The following is a 6,000-nucleotide window of genomic DNA, read 5'->3' as shown; positions in this document are numbered from 1 at the left end:
GGAAGTACTCTTAAATGAAAACAACCACTGTCCTTTGGAACCTCACCCGCCACCTGTAACCATTTGTCCCGGGTGTCCGTGTGACTGGCAGGAGAATGGGCAGCTCAGGATGCTGCCATCACGAGAACTGCACACCTGGTCCGGAAGCTCCCTGCTCCCCATTTCCTGCTCAAAGTTTCCACCTCTCTGGCATTATTTTCTTCAGACACATACACACACCCCTTCCCATCTTCACTTCCTGACATTTTTAGCATGAAGATTGCTATTGCTTTTGCCTTAAGCTGTGTGTTATTTTCACTCAACAATATAGTCTTATCAAGGAAAAGAATAGCTGGGTAGAATAGGAATTCCCATATTTGTTATTTTTTAAAGCCAAAGATTTGAACCCCAAGAAATTTGCAGGGTTTCTGCCCCAAGAGGCCAACATCTTTACGTTCCAAACATTTTTATACGCAGGGCACACAGCTGTGGCCAACTTCCCTCCCACTGTGCAGGCAAATGGAGTAAAGACGATGAATGCAAAACTCAACATTAAGTTTGTTTTTCATTTTTATAACCTGTTTTTTACTTTACTTCCTATTTTTTAATCAAATAATTCTCAAGGATAGACTCTCTGACTAACAAGGAAAACAGAAAGGGGGGTGCTGAACTCAGTGTCTACCAAGTCAGTCAGAAGCAACAGAAGAAGCCGTTTTGGAATTGACAGCTGCAGCCTCAGAGGTCTCGCGGCAGCACTCAGCACTGAAGGACCCCAAGGAGGACCCCACCTGAAATACTGGCCAGCCCATAGGGAGCCCTACAGGTGAGCCTCTGCACCCACTCGTTCCCCAGCGACACTGTGAAGTAGATGGTGTCTTACTCATTTTACAGGTGAGAAAAAACAGGTGAGGCGTAGAGAAGGTGTGTGCCTTGCCATAACCTGCCATGCGAGGATGTAGCAGAACCAAATCAAAAGTGATGCTGTCTGACCCCCAAATTCATGCTCACAACCGTTAGTTACACTGTGCTGTCTGCCTGTGCTTTGGCATGGCCAGAAAAACGTGGAAATAAACTTCACCTGGACTGTTTATACTTCAAGTATGTGTTTGAAATGTGAGGGGGGAGAGCAATGGATTGTTGGGTCTTTTATACTGAAAAGTGGGTTAAGAATATGATTGGCCTGATACCTATAAGGTTGGGTTGTTTTTTTTTAATAATTTTGCCAGGAGTTACATTCAAATGATTTTGTGACGTGGGGACTGACCAGTGGCAACAGACATGGCTGAGACATTGGAACAGGGCTCAGTGGCCCCATGTAGAGACGGGGGCTAACCCTTTGTAAGCTGGGTTGTGGAGCAGTGGAGAGAAGGGTGGTCCAGGGAGGATCCGGGGCCGCAGGCCATTTACCTGGTGCCACTGAAGTATCATTTCCACATTTTGTTAATCCTGTGGCCCAGCCGGGGCGGGGCGTTCCAGCACAGGCCAGCCCACCGAGGCCACTCTCACCTCTTTCCGCACTGCAGGCCACGCTGAATTCTTCTCACAAACACTCCCGCGCCTGCTTTTCACGCCCACTTGGAGGAAATGAACACTGAATCCCCACAAGGCTCTCTTTTTCTCCAAAATCTTCCTGCGGCTCAACAAAAAGACTCCAGAGTAGCCTGCGGACTTTGTGGAAGTGTGGTTTACTAAGACGCAGAACATCAAGAGCCAGATATTAGTCTAAATTCCCACAAGGTCACAATAAAGGACTAGCTTAATAGCAAAAAGTCGATAACATGAAAACATGGGGGTAAATTTTTAAAATCCAGCTGACGAGTCTCCTGTTTTTAACAGGAAATGATAAGACAACACGGCCAGCGTCCCAGAGTTTCAGCCTCACTTTCATTCTTCACCATAGAGGTGTCTGCCTGAGTCCAGTGGCCAGGAAGGCCCCATGGACACCGCAGAGTCTGTCTGGGGAACTTCAGCATTTCCCGCAAATGAAATTGCCTTAGCTGTTTGGACAGGCAGCCAGAAACAGTAGTTACAAATAACCATGGCCTTTGGAGTCACACAGGGGGCTGGCCTCCTTGTCACACGACCCACCAGCTATGTGCTCCTGGGCCAGCTCCTTAAGGTCTCTGAGCCTCTGTTTCTCAGCCAGAAATACAATTCTGTAAAAAGCAACACTTAGGGAGAACGAGAGGGAGAGAAACATCAATATGTGGTTTCTTCCCACGCACCGCCCCACTGGGGACCTGGCCTGCAACCGAGGCATGTGCCCTGACTGGTAATCAAACCCCCAACCCTTTGATTTGCAGGCCCGTGCTCAATCCACTGAGCTACACCAGCCAGGGCAGAAACAATTTTTTTTTTAAAGCTTAGTCTCTTAGACAACCATAGAATGAATGCTTTGGTGAGGATCATGGATCTATTTCCAGATATTTGGAAGTGTATTATACTATGACTAAAAGGCTTGAAACAGACACTCGGCTAACCAGGGTTCTGTTTATACTCCTCTCAGGAGCTAGAACCATTTATAGGCTAAAGGAAGATCCTGTATCGTTAACAGAATTGCCGTAGGTGATCGACTGCTGACTCCATTTTGACTCCTTCTGTGTGTAATGCAAAGCTGCAGAATTCAAACTACCAATTATTCGTTTTAATGGCTTTGAAGAAGGCATAAATGACATTTTGCCCAAAACAAATTATCTTGGATAAAATCCTTATAAACAATACACTAATTAACTGACCAAGGGGTGTGGAGTTTTCATTTGCTAGTTTTCCCTCTGGCTAACGAAGACCTCAAGCCCACCTTCTGACTTCAACAGTGCCCTAAGTTGGACACCCTGCCCAGGACTCTGAGGGCAGACACTTTATCAAGAAGCTTGTGTTTTGTCCCCACCTAATGGTCAGTGTCTATTATTACAACTCACTGGGGCCACGTCACTTAACCTTGCCGGCACAGGTGTAGCAGCTACACTGCTTTTGAAAGAAGACAGTTTTAAATATCCCTCAAGAGCCTTCTCAGTCAATACATTTCATCTGGAAAACTAAGAACTCGATGACAACCACAAAGCACTTGTATTGCATATCTTGGGTTTTCGTATGAAATGATTTCAATCCATAGAAATGCAAGAAAACGAGGGAGAAAAAGCGGAGAGGAGAAGGGAGCACTTCCTGTTTAGCAGTTAGAAAAAAATGCCTTCAAATTTTGGGGTATTTGCTTTTCTAATTATAAACACAAAGGAACCGTTACTTTGAATGTTTAGGACTCCCATAGACTAATAAACCAAATTCTTTGAACTTCTATTAGCATTAAATCATCATATAATTATATATAAATCATATAATTATTCCATTTTCTGGTCTTGTCTCTTTTTTGCAGAATGATTTTGCCTGTTCAGTGGGTTTTTCTTTATTCTTTTTTACATATTCATAATGCTGTTCAGTTTCCAGAAACTTCCTCTATTGATAAAGCATATAGATTTTTTAAATTATATTTTGATATTGCACAGTCTGTATTTGGGGATTTCCCTCCCTCTGCCACTGGGCCCACTAGCCATTGAAGGTTAAGCCAAATCTGCAAAGAACTTATTCTATTTCTATGGTATTGTTATCCAAGTAATGTCTGCATTTCAATAATCCTTTAAAGAAAATGTAATGTTACAAACAACGAGTGCTGGCGTGGTTGTGGAGAAAAGCGAACCTTAGTACATTGTTGGTGGGAATGCAGACTGGTGCAGCCACTGTGGAAAACAGTATAGAATTTCCTCAAAAAACTAAAAATGGAACTGCCTTTTGACCTGGCAATTCCACTGCTGGGATTATACCCTAAGAATCCTGAAACACAAATCCAAAAGAACCTATGCACCCCAATGTTCGTAGCAGCACAATTTACAATAGCCAGGTGCTGGAAGCAGCCTAAATGCCCATCAGTAAATGAGTGGATCAAAACAAGGTGGTATACATTTACATGATGGGATACTAAGCAGCAGAGAGAAAGAAGGAGCTCCTACCCTTCGAGATGGCATGGATGGAACTGGAGAGCATTATGCTAAGTGAAATACAAATACCATATAATCTCACATATAAGTGGAGCCTAATCAATAAAATGAACAAGCAAGCAAAATATAACCAGAGACATTGAAATTAAGAACAAACTGACAGTAACCAGAGGGGAGGGATGAGGGAAGTAACGGGGTAAAGAAGGGAAGGGTCATCAAGGAACATGTATAAAGGACCCATGGACAAAGCCAAAGTGGGGGAAGGATGGAGGGTGGGAGGTGGGAGGTGGGGGGGGGGGCCGGGGAAAGTGGTAGGAAAATGGAGACAACTGTACTTGAACAACAATAAAAAGAAAAAAGTGTAATGTGAATAAATAATACTCTCCTAGAATATTCCTTTTATGACTACAGAAAGACAACATAATAAAAAAGTAATCCAATTTATATAAATGGTCTGGCTTGTTATCTGTTGGGAACCGCCCTGCCTGCTTTCAGAGATTGTATCCCTCCATTGCTAAGGCTGAGAGACCTGGAGACCCTAAGCCACTAAGGAGACAAAGCTTATCTCCCTGGCAGGGGCACCGTCTCTGCCCACTTTATTTCACCCTACCTGGCCCCCAGTGCATGACCAGTTAGCCAATGACGGGTAAGATTCCTCAAGGGAGGGATGACGTAAGACAGCACAGTCACGAGGGGGCCCTCAGGGAAGGACTTGGGGGGCTATAGAGAATGGGGGTAATGGACCCTCGTCCCTCACCTTTGACATGGCCTGAGTCCTCATTCTGTCTGCAAGAAGTCTCTTAATCTCAGCTGCCTTACTTCCCCTGCTCCACCTAAGCCTGAAACAATGCAGGAGGTGGGTACGGCCCTGTGCTGGAAAGGGTGGGTTCCCCAGGCAATCAGGCCTAAGAAAGAATGCATAAAATCCTGTGAAACCTGCTTTGCTAATACCTTCAATTTAAATGATAAGGGTCCAAGCAGGAAATGAGTTGGTTTCCCCAAAGTTTTATGGTCCTTTAGCTATCTGACCCTGACTCAAAATAAGCCCTGAGAGTTCTTTGAATGTTATCTATTTGATTATTACTCCCTGACAGTGATTGATGAGCTTTCCATATACTCCCTGTATTCCTATGCAAATTAAGCCAATAAAAGCCTGTCAAGGCAAGGGTTGGGGCACTCTCCTCTTGAGAGAGTGGCCGTGCCATCCCTTTGCCCAGACAGGACTCGGTAGTCCGTGTGAATTTGTCTCGTCTCAGCCACAGCGCCGCGGACACTGCTTGCCGGTGACTGCGTCAGCTATCTTAGCTTATTATTAGCACAAATATTTATTTTCATTTACAATGTGAAAAATAGGAGGGAAATTGGCTCCTAGATGAATAATCTGTCCTTATCCCACCGGATCACAAAAGAATTAAGCGTCGGCCCAGAGAAAGTGTAAGGCCATTTGTGCAAGGAGTTGTTATAAAATAACGCACTCCTAGATGGGGCGTGATTTAGTGCAGTTAACGACAAACAGATCAATTTATTAATTATATGAATTTCCATTTCACTGTAGCCTCTCACATCATTTTTAGCAAAGGGAGAAATATTTTTAAAGTTGCCTACATCAACGATTTGGAACAAAATCATCTTAATTCTCTTAAAAAGGCCTGTTTTTGTTATTAGGGTAGCCAGAAAAGAGCTGTTTTCCAGAGTTCCTGAGATCCGCACAGCTTCTGCCACCATAGAAAACACTCTTAAATAACACAAACAGGCTTAGCTGCAAAACAACCAGCAGACTCAGGAGGAGGAAAAGTTGACCGGCACACCCGGTTGAATTGCCATAATCACCCTTGAATGAGAAAAGCATCCTTAAAAAGCAAGGAAATGAGCTATTCCAACAGCACAGAAGCAACGTTTGCAAGAAAAATACAAGGAATAAATAGCACATTCACTTGAACAGGGAGGGATGTCAACAAAACTTTCCAAGAAAGAAAAATATCTGTGATACACCAAGGTACAGCACGTGAGTGGAAAAGCACTGTCAAACCTA

This window comes from Desmodus rotundus, chromosome 2, assembly GCF_022682495.2.
Source record: "Desmodus rotundus isolate HL8 chromosome 2, HLdesRot8A.1, whole genome shotgun sequence".
Taxonomy (NCBI): Eukaryota; Metazoa; Chordata; class Mammalia; order Chiroptera; family Phyllostomidae; genus Desmodus; species Desmodus rotundus.
The sequence above is the reverse complement of the archived record's forward strand: the minus strand, read 5'-3'. Positions refer to the sequence as shown.